Source organism: Arachis ipaensis, chromosome B04, assembly GCF_000816755.2.
Source record: "Arachis ipaensis cultivar K30076 chromosome B04, Araip1.1, whole genome shotgun sequence".
Taxonomy (NCBI): Eukaryota; Viridiplantae; Streptophyta; class Magnoliopsida; order Fabales; family Fabaceae; genus Arachis; species Arachis ipaensis.
In genome coordinates, this window is record NC_029788.2 from 27,355,992 (window position 1) to 27,367,961 (window position 11,970).

Here is an 11,970-nt window from a genome sequence, read left to right on the forward strand (position 1 = left end):
CTAGAACTGATGGCAGCATTCATGAGAATCCGGAAAGTCTAAACCTTGTCTGTGGTATTCCGAGTAGGATTCAAGGATTGAATGACTGTGACGAGCTTCAAACTCTTGAAGGCTGGGCGTTAGTGACAGACGCAAAAGGATAGTAAATCCTATTCCAACCGGATCGAGAACCAACCGGTGATTAGCCGTGCTGTGACAGAGCGCGTGAGCATAGTTTTCACTGGGAGGATGGAAGGTAGCCATTGACAATGGTGATCCACCAATACACAGCTTGCCATAGGAGGGCGTGCGTGCGTGAATCAGAAGACAGAGGAAAGCAGAGATTCAGAAGACAAAGCATCTCCAAAACTCCAACATATTCTCCATTACTGCACAACAAGTAATCTTTAATTTATGTTCTCTTGGTTATTCACAATTCAACTGATAAACATAATTGACTTCCTGACTAAGATTTACAAAATAACCATAGATTGCTTCAAACCAACAATCTCCGTGGGATTCGACCCTTACTCACGTGAGGTATTACTTGGACGACCCAGTGCACTTGCTGGTTAGTGGTACGCGTTGTGAAAAGTGTGATTCACAATTCGTGCATCACTCTGCCACTAATGCTCTTTTTGTTCCTCTCCTTACTGGTGGTTTGGGAGTAGCTTTTTCTTTGTCTTTCTTGGTGGCCATCCTGAAAAAGGAAAAAAGAAAGTAATATGTAAAGCCAAAGGTTCGAGCAAGGGAGCGAACAATATGGGTGGTAATCCATGCACGATAAATAAGTATGTCGTTAACACATGGTCTAGACTACATGTGAAAAGTTCATCAAAGGTAATATAGTAAGTGCATGTGATGGCAATTAAATGCAAGATGTTTATTGGCATGCTGGCAAAGGCATGAGTAGCATAGATCAAGCATTCAATGTCCAAGTTAGATTACCACATCATTCAAACTAACAATTTGTTTGTATTGACAATTATATTTTATTCAATAAAATATAAAAAGAGTTTTGTGAAAAACAGGCATTAAAGTAGTAGGATAACATAAAAGTAGTGCATGATGCCATACGGGCTTTTTCACAAACACATAGCATGCATGGTAAATATGTTTTTGAAAATATAAAATAGAACATGCAAGTAACCCTTTAAAAGGTAATATTAATTATCAAATAAATCCATGATAATCCACAAGCAAAATATAGAAAATAAAGAGCGAAATAAATTTCCAACACCAATTAAAAGGAATAAAAAGGAAGAAAGAAAAAGAAAAAGAAAATATAGATAAAGAAAGTAAAAAAAGAAAAATAAGAAGAAAACATAATAAAAATAAGAATAATAATGGAAAAGTAAAGAGAGGAAGAAGAAAATAAATACCATGATAATGGTGGTGAAAAGGAAGAAGTAGAAAGTGAGAAAGAAGTAAGAAGGAAGAAGGGAGAAGAAATAAATAAGAAAGGATAAGAAAAATTAGGATTTGGGGAAGACAAGATAAAAGATTTGGATGAGCTGGATAAGTTGTGCGCCGCATGTGACGCAGACGCGTGAGTGACGCGGTCGCGTGGTATGCGATATGTTCAAGTGACGCGAACGCGTGGGTCACGCGGTCGCGTGAGTTGCTTTGTGCTAGTGGCGCGAGGGCAGCCTCACGTTCGCGCAACTCTCTGTTTGAATCTCAATTTGCCAAATTTTAGAGTGACGTGGTCGCGTGGTTGAAGCGATCACGTGAATGGCCATTCTTTGAAAAACGACGCGGTCGCGTGGGGCACGCGGTCGTGTGATGCACGGAAACTTGTCTCTCAACAATTTTCCCTCGGCAAGTATACCGAATTGTCGTCAAGTAAAAACTCACAATAGACTGAGGTCGAATCCCACAGGGATTGATTGGTCAAGCAACTTTAATTGGAGGAATGTTCTAGTTGAGCTAAGCAGAATTTGATTTGAGAATTGTAGGAAATTAAATGGCGGGAAAGTAAATAACAGAAAGTGTAAATGCTGGAACTAAAGAGCAGAATGTAAATGGCGGAAAGTAAATTGCAGAATCTTAAATGGGGATTTGGGAAAATGAACATCAAAGTAAATGGCAGAAAGTAAAGAGAATGGGTAAGATCAGAAATGGGGGATTCATTGGGCTCAGGAGATGTTGTATTCTCCGGATCAAGTTCATCTTCATCTCTTCCTCAATCAATGCATTCATTGATCTCCTTGGCAATCTTAAGTGATTGAATTCCAATTCCTTGGTAATTCAATCTCTCAAATCTTGATCAATAGCCAATTCCTTGGTCTAATTGCTCATGAGAAGAGATGAAGAGTGGTCACTGATTATACCACATGTATTCCTAAATCAAAGTGTTGGTAGGATTATATGTCACTATATCCATCCAAACCCTAATTTGGTCCAACATGAGAAAGCATTTCTAGCATGATCTCTTCATTCCTCTTCCAAGGTTCCGAAGAGATCCAAGTATGAATAGCTTCTTTTCCATGACAACTACCCAATTGGATGAAGATTGAAATCTTTCTAGTAAAATCAAGAGAAAAGAAAGAAGAAGAATGATGATAACTATTATTGATCCATCAAATTACAACAGAGCTCCCTAACCCAATGAAAGGGGTTTAGTTGTTCATAGCTCTGGGAATGGAAAGCAAAGATGGAAAATACATTCTGAAAGTAAAACTAGAAGTTGCAGAGAAAGTAAAATTATACAGAGAGTGGTTCTCTCAATCCAAAAGCTCTTTCTCTAGTTCAAAACTACTCCTATATATACTACTCTTCTGATCTTCTAGTTGGCTCTTCAAGTCCTTGGATATGGGCCTTTGGATCTTGAGTTTGAAGCAGTTTGGAATCTTCAGTGGGCTCAGCTTTACTTGCAGAGAAAGTGTGAAGTAGGCAAGGACTTTAGCTAGGACGTTAGTGGCTTTAACGTTAAGTAAAAATGTGGGTTCGAGAACGTTAGTGACGATCACCTTTTTCACTAACGTTCCTAGTCCAAGATGGTTCACGTTAACTTCAACGTTAGTGGCACTAACGTGACCACTAACGTTGCCTCTTAGTCCATCGCAAGCGTTATTGGCGTTTACCTTTGCCAATAACGTTGTTCTTAGCCCCCCTTTTCTCACGTTAGAGTCCACGTTAGTATAACTAACGTGGCTCTTAATGTGGGCATGCCTTAGCCTCGAGAGCGTTAGTGACACTTACCTTTGTCACTAACGCTCCAAACGTCCCTTCTCACGTTAGTGCCTCACGTTAATTGTCTTATCGTGGCCACTAACATTGTGGTGATAGCCATCTCCAACGTTAGTGACAAAGGTGAGTGTCACTAACGGTGGCGATTCCTTGCTCCTCCCACGTTAGAGTTCACGTTAATGTAGTTAACGTGACAATTAACGTGGGCCATGATGGTCTCGAAGGCGTTATTGGCAATCACTTTTCTCATTAACGTTGCAAGTTTATTCCCATTCCACGTTTAGAGGTCATGTTAATTAGATTAATGTGGCTGCTAACGTGGCTCTTCCTTGCTTCCTTTGTCCTGAAATCAAGCAAATAAAGTGCATCAAAGCTCTAATCCAAGTTATGAGACATGCATTGTCCAATTTGTCATTCAATTCATGCATAATTCTCATAAAATCACATGAAATTCATAATGTTTGCTTGAATCAAGATGTAAGTGATTATCTACCCAAGACTTGCTTATTAACTAAGAAAATGCATGAAACTACCCTAAAATAGTAAAGAAAAGGTCAGTGAAACTGGCCAAAATGCCCTGGCATCATCGTGTGACAGGGCTGGTGCTTCTAGCATCACTCCAGCCCCACTCCATCATAACTTGCTGCCATACACCTCTTTTATGTTGATTTTTAAGGGCACGTATTCGCATGGGTGACGCGGACGCGTGGGAGGCTTATTTTCCAAATGACGCGGCCGCGTGGGCATGTTTGTGCCTAAGGCACGCCTCCAGCCACGCTTTCGCGTGACTCTTTGTTCAATTTGTTTTCTTCCCAACGCACTTTGTGACGCGGACGCGTCAACGACGCCTACGCGTCGCGTGCGTTTTTTTTTTTTTAAATATGCAGAATGGTCATGCAAACTATATGCAGCTATATGCTGGGATGATGAGAAGATTCATTAACATCATAAAAAAGAAGTAAAAATAAAACTAAGACTGAAACGGAACGATCATACCATGGTGGGTTGTCTCCCACCTAGCACTTTGCTTTTACGTCCTTAAGTTGGACGCACTTTAGGCTCATTCTGTTTCTCTTGGTGGGTCTTCCAAGAGGAAAATCTCTAGTTCCTTTTGATTCTTCATCTTCTCACCATGATAAAGCTTTAGGCAATGTCCATTGACCTTTAGAAATTTGGAGCTAGTAGGATGACGCAGGTGGAAAATTCCGTATGGCTCTACCTTTTCTACTCTGTATGTACCTTTCCATCTTGATCTCAGTTTACCCGGCATGAGCCTCAGTCTGGAGTTTTATAGTAGAACTAACTCCCCTGGTCTGAATTCTCTCCTTTTGAATGTGCTTGTCATGGATAGCCTTCATTTTCTCCTTGTAACGCCTGGAGTTGTCATATGCTTCTAGGCGGAGGTTCTCTAGTTTTGCTAGTTGCAGGTTTCTTTTAGCACCAGCTTTCGTAAGATTCATGTTGCATTCCCTTACAGCCCAGAAAGCCTTGTGTTCTACCTCCACGGGGAGGTGGCAAGCCTTTCCGTATACCAAGCGAAAGGGGCTCATCCCAATGGGTGTCTTGTACGTTGTTCTATATGCCCAGAGTGCATCTTGTAGCCTGGCACTCCAGTCCTTCCTATGAGGTTTTACTATCTTCTCCAGAATACGTTTAATCTCTCTATTAGAGACTTCTGCTTGCCCATTGGTCTGGGGATGATAAGCTGTTGCTACTTTGTGAATTATCCCATGCTTTTTCAATAATCCTGTTAGTCTCCTGTTACAAAAATGGGTGCCTTGATCGCTCACGATTGCTCGTGGTGATCCAAAGCGACAGATGATATGGCTTCTAACAAAGGAAACAACAGTGTTAGCATCATCATTGCGGGTAGAAATTGCTTCCACCCATTTAGAAATATAGTCTACAGCTAACAGTATATAAAAGTAACCATTAGAATTTGGAAATGGACCCATGAAGTCAATGCCCCAAACATAAAAAATTTCCCAGAAAAGCATAATCTGTTGAGGTATTTCATCCCTCTTGGATATATTACCAAACTTTTGGCATGGGGAACAAGATTTACAAAATTCAGCAGCGTCTTTAAAAAGAGTAGGCCACCAGAATCCACAGTCTAGAATTTTTGTAGCTGTTCTTTGAGGGCCAAAATGTCCTCCACTCTCAGATGAGTGGCAATCCTCTAAAATAGACTGGAATTCTGATTGAGGCACACACCGTCTAATTACCTGGTCAGCACCACACCTCCATAAATTTGGACTCGCTTTTCAGCTTGTCTCTTTGATGCTTAGTAAAATTTGGAGGAAAACTGTGGCTAACTAGATAATTAGCTACAGGTGCATACCAAGGAACTACTTCAGATACTGCTTGTAAGCTGTCAAATGAGAAATTATCATTTATAGGAGTGGAGTCATCCTTAATGTGCTCAAGGTGACTTAAGTGGTCTGCCATTAAATTTTGGTTACCACTCCTATCTTTAATTTCTAAATCAAATTCTTGCAGCAGCAGTATCCAACGTATTAGCCTTGGTTTGGACTCCTTTTTAGCTAATAGATATTTTAGAGCTGCATGGTCTGAGTACACTACTACCTTAGTACCAAGTAAATAGGCTCGGAATTTATCCAGAGCAAAAACAATAGCAAGAAGCTCTTTTTTAGTAGTAGTGTAATTAGACTGAGCAGCATCTAAAGTCTTAGATGCATAAGCAATTACAAAAGGGTCCTTACCTTCGCGCTGAGCTAGCGCTGCTCCTACTGCATGGTTGGAAGCATCACACATAATTTCAAATGGCTGACTCCAGTATGGTCCTCTCACAATTGGAGCTTGAGTCAGGGTGGTCTTCAGCTTATCAAATGCCTGCATACAATCCTCACTGAACTTGAACTCAATTTCCCTCTGCAGCAATCTGGATAAAGGTAATGCTACCTTACTGAAGTCCTTAATGAATCTCCTGTAAAAACCTGCGTGGCCAAGGAACGAATGGACTTCCCTTACGGAGGAGGGGTAAGGTAAACTAGAAATAACATCTACCTTTGCTAGATCTACAGAAATGCCAGTATTAGACACAACATGTCCTAGTACAATTCCTTGTTTGACCATAAAGTGACATTTTTCAAAATTTAATACAAGATTTTTACTAACACATCTGTCTAACATTCTAGATAAACTATCCAAGCAAAGGCTAAATGAGTCACCATATATGCTGAAATCATCCATAAAAACCTCCATACAGTTCTCAATAAGGTCAGAGAAAAGACTCATCATACATCTTTGGAAAGTAGCTGGTGCATTGCATAAGCCAAAGGGCATTCTCTTATAAGCATAAGTCCCAAAAGGACATGTAAAAGTGGTCTTTTCCTGATCTTCAGGAGCTATATAAATTTGAAAGTAGCCTATATAACCATCTAAAAAGCAGTAATAGGATTTACCTGACAGGCGATCAAGCATTTGATCAATGAATGGCAAGGGGTAATGATCCTTGCGAGTGGCTTGGTTGAGATGCCTATAGTCAATGCAAACTCTCCATGAATTCTGCACTCTAGTTGTCAGGAGCTCTCCATGCTCATTTCTTATTGTTGTGACTCCATATTTCTTGGGCACCACTTGTACTGGACTGACCCATTCACTGTCTGAGATGGGGTAAATGATATCTGCTTCAAGTAGTCTGGTTACTTCTTTCTTGACAACTTCTAAGATGGTGGGATTCAATCTTCTTTGAGGCTGACGGACAGGCTTTGCTCCCTCTTCTAAGAATATTCTGTGTTCACAAACTTGAGGGCTAATGCCTACTATATTCGCCAAGCTCCATCCAATTGCTTTCTTATGTTTTCTCAGCACACTGAGTAGCTGTTCTTCCTATTGAGAAGTGAGTTCCTTTGCAATGATGACTGGAAACTTCTGCTTGTCCTCAAGGTAAGCATACTTGAGGTGTGGAGGAAGGGGCTTTAATTCTAATTTTTACTCATAGTTAGGCTCTGGATCATTCGGGGCTGGTGATAATGGTAAAGTCTTCTCATTGTTTTCAGAAAGTGTCCCCACACTTGGATCTTGCTCCATGTACTTCTCTTGTAATTCTTCCTGGTGAACTTCAGCTACAGTTTCATCAATAATGTCGCATTGGAAGATAGAATGATCTTCCAGAGGATGCTTCATAGCTTCATTTAAACTGAAACCCACTGTTCTGCCATCTGTCTCAAAGGAGTAAGTTCCTGAGAATGCATCCAGCTTGAACTTTGAAGTCTTCAGGAATGGTCTTCCAAGCAGGATTGATGATGGTCTTCCTGAGTCATTAGGGGGCATTTCCAGGATGTAGAAATCAATGGAAAATGTGAGCCCCTTAATGCTCACTAATACATCTTTAGCAATTCCAACTACTGTAATAATGCTTTTATCTGATAACACAAAATGAGCTACCGACCTTTTTAAGGGAGGGAGCCTCAAAGTATCATATATAGACAAAGGCATTATACTAACACATGCTCCTAAATCACACATGCAGTTAGAAAAATTTACACCTCCAATGGTACAGTTAACCATACATGGACCTGGATCACTACATTTTTCAGGTATATTTTCCATTAAAGCAGATATAAAACTACCTAAAGGAATAGTTTCTGATTCATTAATTTTATCTTTATGTATGCACAAATCCTTTAGAAACTTTGCGTATTTAGGTACCTGTTGAATAACATCAAAAGGGGGAACAGTTACCTTGACCTTTTTGAATATTTCTACCATTTTGGGATCAAGTTCCATCTGCTTTCTGGTTTTTCTTGCAAGTTATGGAAAGGGAATAGGATGGGCGCAATTTACAGCTTCTGCATCCTTTGGTGCTTCATTCTGTGGTTGAGCTTCCTCTTCTTCAACTATGTCTTGTACATCCTCTTCCTCTTCAGCATCTTCCACTTCCACCACATCCTCTGCTGGCACGTGTACTGGTGGGCTTGGCTCTTCATGGTTCCTTTCCTGTAGTGTGGTTCCAGACCTTAGAGTGATGGCATTGATGCCACCCTTGGGATTGGGTAGTGGTTGAGAAGGAATTCCACTGGAGCTTGAAGGTTGATGTGTGGAATTAAGTGATGAATCCATTCGGGAGACGAGAGCTTGTAAAGTGGCAGTCAAGCCATTCAGACTAGAGTTCAGCTGAGCCTGCATGTCTTGTTATCCTTGCGCAAGAGAACGGAGCATCTCGTCATTTGATGAGGAATTAGAATAAGTGATATGAGGAACTTGTTGTTGGTTGTGCTAGGTTCCTTGTGATTGTCTTAGGTGAGGTGCTCTGTAAGGTTGATTCTGATTCTGCTTTCTTTTGTTATTGTTGTTATTCCACCTCTGGTTTCCATTATTGTCTCTGCCTCCTCTGTTAAAGTTATCCCTCCAGCCATGGTTAGAATTATCTTTCCATCCTTGATTAGAGTTTTCCTGCCATCCATGGTTATAGTTGCCACCTTGGTTGTAGTTGTCACCTTGTTGATTGTATCCTTGATTCGGGCGGTCATAGAAGTTGTGAGTGGCTGCCACAGTGTTGTCTTCCTGGAGCTGCAGACATTCATCAGTATAATGACTATAATCAGTACAGATCCCGCATACTCTTTGTGGAACTAACTTTTGGATTTGTTGTGGTGAAGGCTGAGCTTGTTGTGCCTGGTGTTGATTTAACTGCATCTGCTTCAGTAGGTTGGTCATTTCACATATACTCTGGGTGAGAGCAGTAGTCTCTTTGATAGAGGAAATCTCTGCAACAGCTTTTGAGTGGCTACGCCTCGGCCTGTGATTCCTAGTGGACTCAGCTAAGTCGCTGATCAGCTGCCATGCTTCATCTGTGGTTCTGTACTTTTTCATGGAACCATTACTAGCACCATCTAGTGTGTTCTTATCCTGGGGATTCATTCCTTGAGTGAAGTAGCTGATCAATACTAGTCTATCAATCATGTGATAGGGGCATGCGTCTAGAAGGTTCTTAAAACGCTCCTAGTATTCATAGAGAGTCTCTGAGTCACCTTGAACAATGCAGGAGATCTCTTTTCTTAGTCTATCTGTGACTTCAGCTGGGAAGTATTTTTCCAAAAATTATCTCCTGAGTGTATCCCAGTTGGTAACCGTTACTTTAGGTTGGGAGTAGTACCACTCCCTTGCTTTTCCCTCAAGAGAAAACGGAAAGACAGTCAACCGAATAGAAGTTTCATCTGCACCATTATGCCTAACAGTAGAACAGGCTGTCTGGAAATCTCTAAGGTGCTTAATAGGCTCTTGAGCAGGTAAGCCATGAAACTTGGGCATCAAGTTGATTAATGCAGTCTTCAATTCAAAATCTGTAGCCAGATTTGGATGATGCACTTGATAAGGTTACAGTGTAAAATCTGGGGCACCAGCTTCCTGGAGAGTAATCCTCCTAGGTGCTGCCATGTTACCTGCACGTGAATCAACTGAATCAGTAGTAAAGGAGCTTGTTTCACTCTCAGATGGCGGTTCAGATTTGCCCTCAGATGAGACTGGTGAATCGATAATAATCACTTCACCACCCTCGGAGGCTAACCGACGTCGAGTTCGTCTAATATGTGAAAGAGTTCTTTCAATTTCAGGATCAAATGGGACTAAACTCGGATCAGGCAATGAACGCGTCATTCAATGAGAAAAACAAATAGCTCATGGTAACAGAAGTAAAAATAAAATATGCAAAAAAATAAAATATATACACTAATTAATAGTTTAGCACACTATTGCAACGTCCCCAGTAACAGCGCCAAAAATTGATGTGTGGCAGAAGTTAACCAATTTAGAGATTTCAATTAAGAGAACAGCGTTGCACGTATAGCTCTTAACCGGCTAAGATTTACCTCACCAATTTAAAAAGGGTTGTCACAAATTTTAGAAATAAATTACTGGGAGTATTAGTCCCAGGTCGTCTCCCAACGAGTTGCAGGAAAGTCTTAGTGCTCAGTAGGGATGGCAACGGGTACCCACGGGGCGGGGACATGCCCCCCGCCCCCCGCCTCCATATCCAGTCCCCGTCCCCGCCCCGTCTCCACCACGGGTAACGGGGACTCCGTATCCCCCGGGGATCGGGGACTCCACGGATATCCGTGGATTTTTAAAAAATTAAACAAATTTGAAAAAAATTGGGAAAAAATTAAAAAAATCATATCAATAATCATGTTCTTTGTCTCTAAAGCATTAACAACAACAAAGACATTAACAATATTAACAACAACAAAGACATTAACATGTTCATAGTCTCCAAAGACATTAACAACAACAAACAATATCAAACATATCCATAAAACAACCAAAGTATCAAACATATCCAAAAACTACAAAGCATAATTCATCACATTGTAGAATTCTCAAGCCTTTTTCATGATGTAATGGTAGTGATGGTAAATTCCGATTTGTTTGAATCCTACATAAAATAGAAGAATACAATTAAGAGTTAAAATCGTAAACTTTTCTCAAAATATAAATCATGAATCAGAATCATATTAATCTAAAATATAAATCATGAATCAGAATCTCATTAACCTAACTTCAGATTAACTCAAAATTGACTCTGAAATATAAATCAGAATCAGAAATCAAAATCACATCAACCTAACTCAGAAATATAAGTTAAAAATCAGAAATTCAGAATCGAAATCAGATTAACCAAACTTCATATTAACTTAATATTAACTCAGAAATATAAATCAAAATCAGAAATCAAAATCATATCAACTTAACTCAAAAATATAAATTAAAAACCAGAAATTCAGAATCGAAATCAGATTCACCTAATCAGAAATTCAAAACTTAGAAATTTAGAAATTCAAAACTCAGAAATTCATTAACCTAATCAAAAAGTCAGAAATTCATTAACCTAATCAAAAATTCAGAAATTCAAAACTCAGAAATTCAGAAATTCATTAACCTAATTAGAAATTCAGAATTTCAAAACTCAGAAATTCATTAACCTAATCAGAAACTCAGAAATTCAAAACTCAAAAATTCATTAACCTAATCAGAAATTCAAAAATTCATTAACCTAATCAGAAATTAAGAAATCCAATTAACCTAATCAGAAACCACAGGCTGACTTACCCGACGGAGAAAAGGAGAAGACCAGCGATGATGACCGGCGACGAGTCTGCCACGACAAGGAAAAGAAGACGACGTTGCCGTGAGCTCGCGACGGTGAGCTCGACACCTGCAGTGAGCGACCGAGCCACTAAGGGGGTCTGGGGTGGAAAGCGGCGCTGAGGACCCATAGGGTGGGAGGTCTGTCGGCGGAGACTTGAACTGCGGGGTCGGGGGTTTGAACTTTGAGGATGAGTGGACAAGAGAGGAGACTTGACTGTGGCGCTGAGGAACCCAGAGGGTGGAAGGTAGCGGTCGATGGGAAAGAGACAGGAGGGGGCAACGGGCTGAGCGCTTGAGGAGGAGTGGAGAGGCAGAGGAGAGGAACTCTCACTCTCTGAAGCAGGGCCCCGTCTCCCGTCCCCGCGGGTGAAAATCAGCCCCCATATCTGCTCCCTGGTGGGTAAATCCCCGCAGGTACCCGTCCTGCTGGGGATTTTTGCCATGCCTACTCAAACCTAGTCCTCTCCTTTGGGGAGGTCTAGTGTTAGTAGGTATGGAATTAGCTAACAATGTCCAATTCAACCAAGCACTTGAGCATTCCAACTCAAGTATCTCCTCTTAATCAACCCCCATGTCAAGTAGAAATTCTACTCCATTGACATGAAATTAATAATCGTAAAAATATGAGAAGACATAATAAAATAAAATAAAATAGAGAATTAAAATTAATTAAAATAAAAATAACTCTAT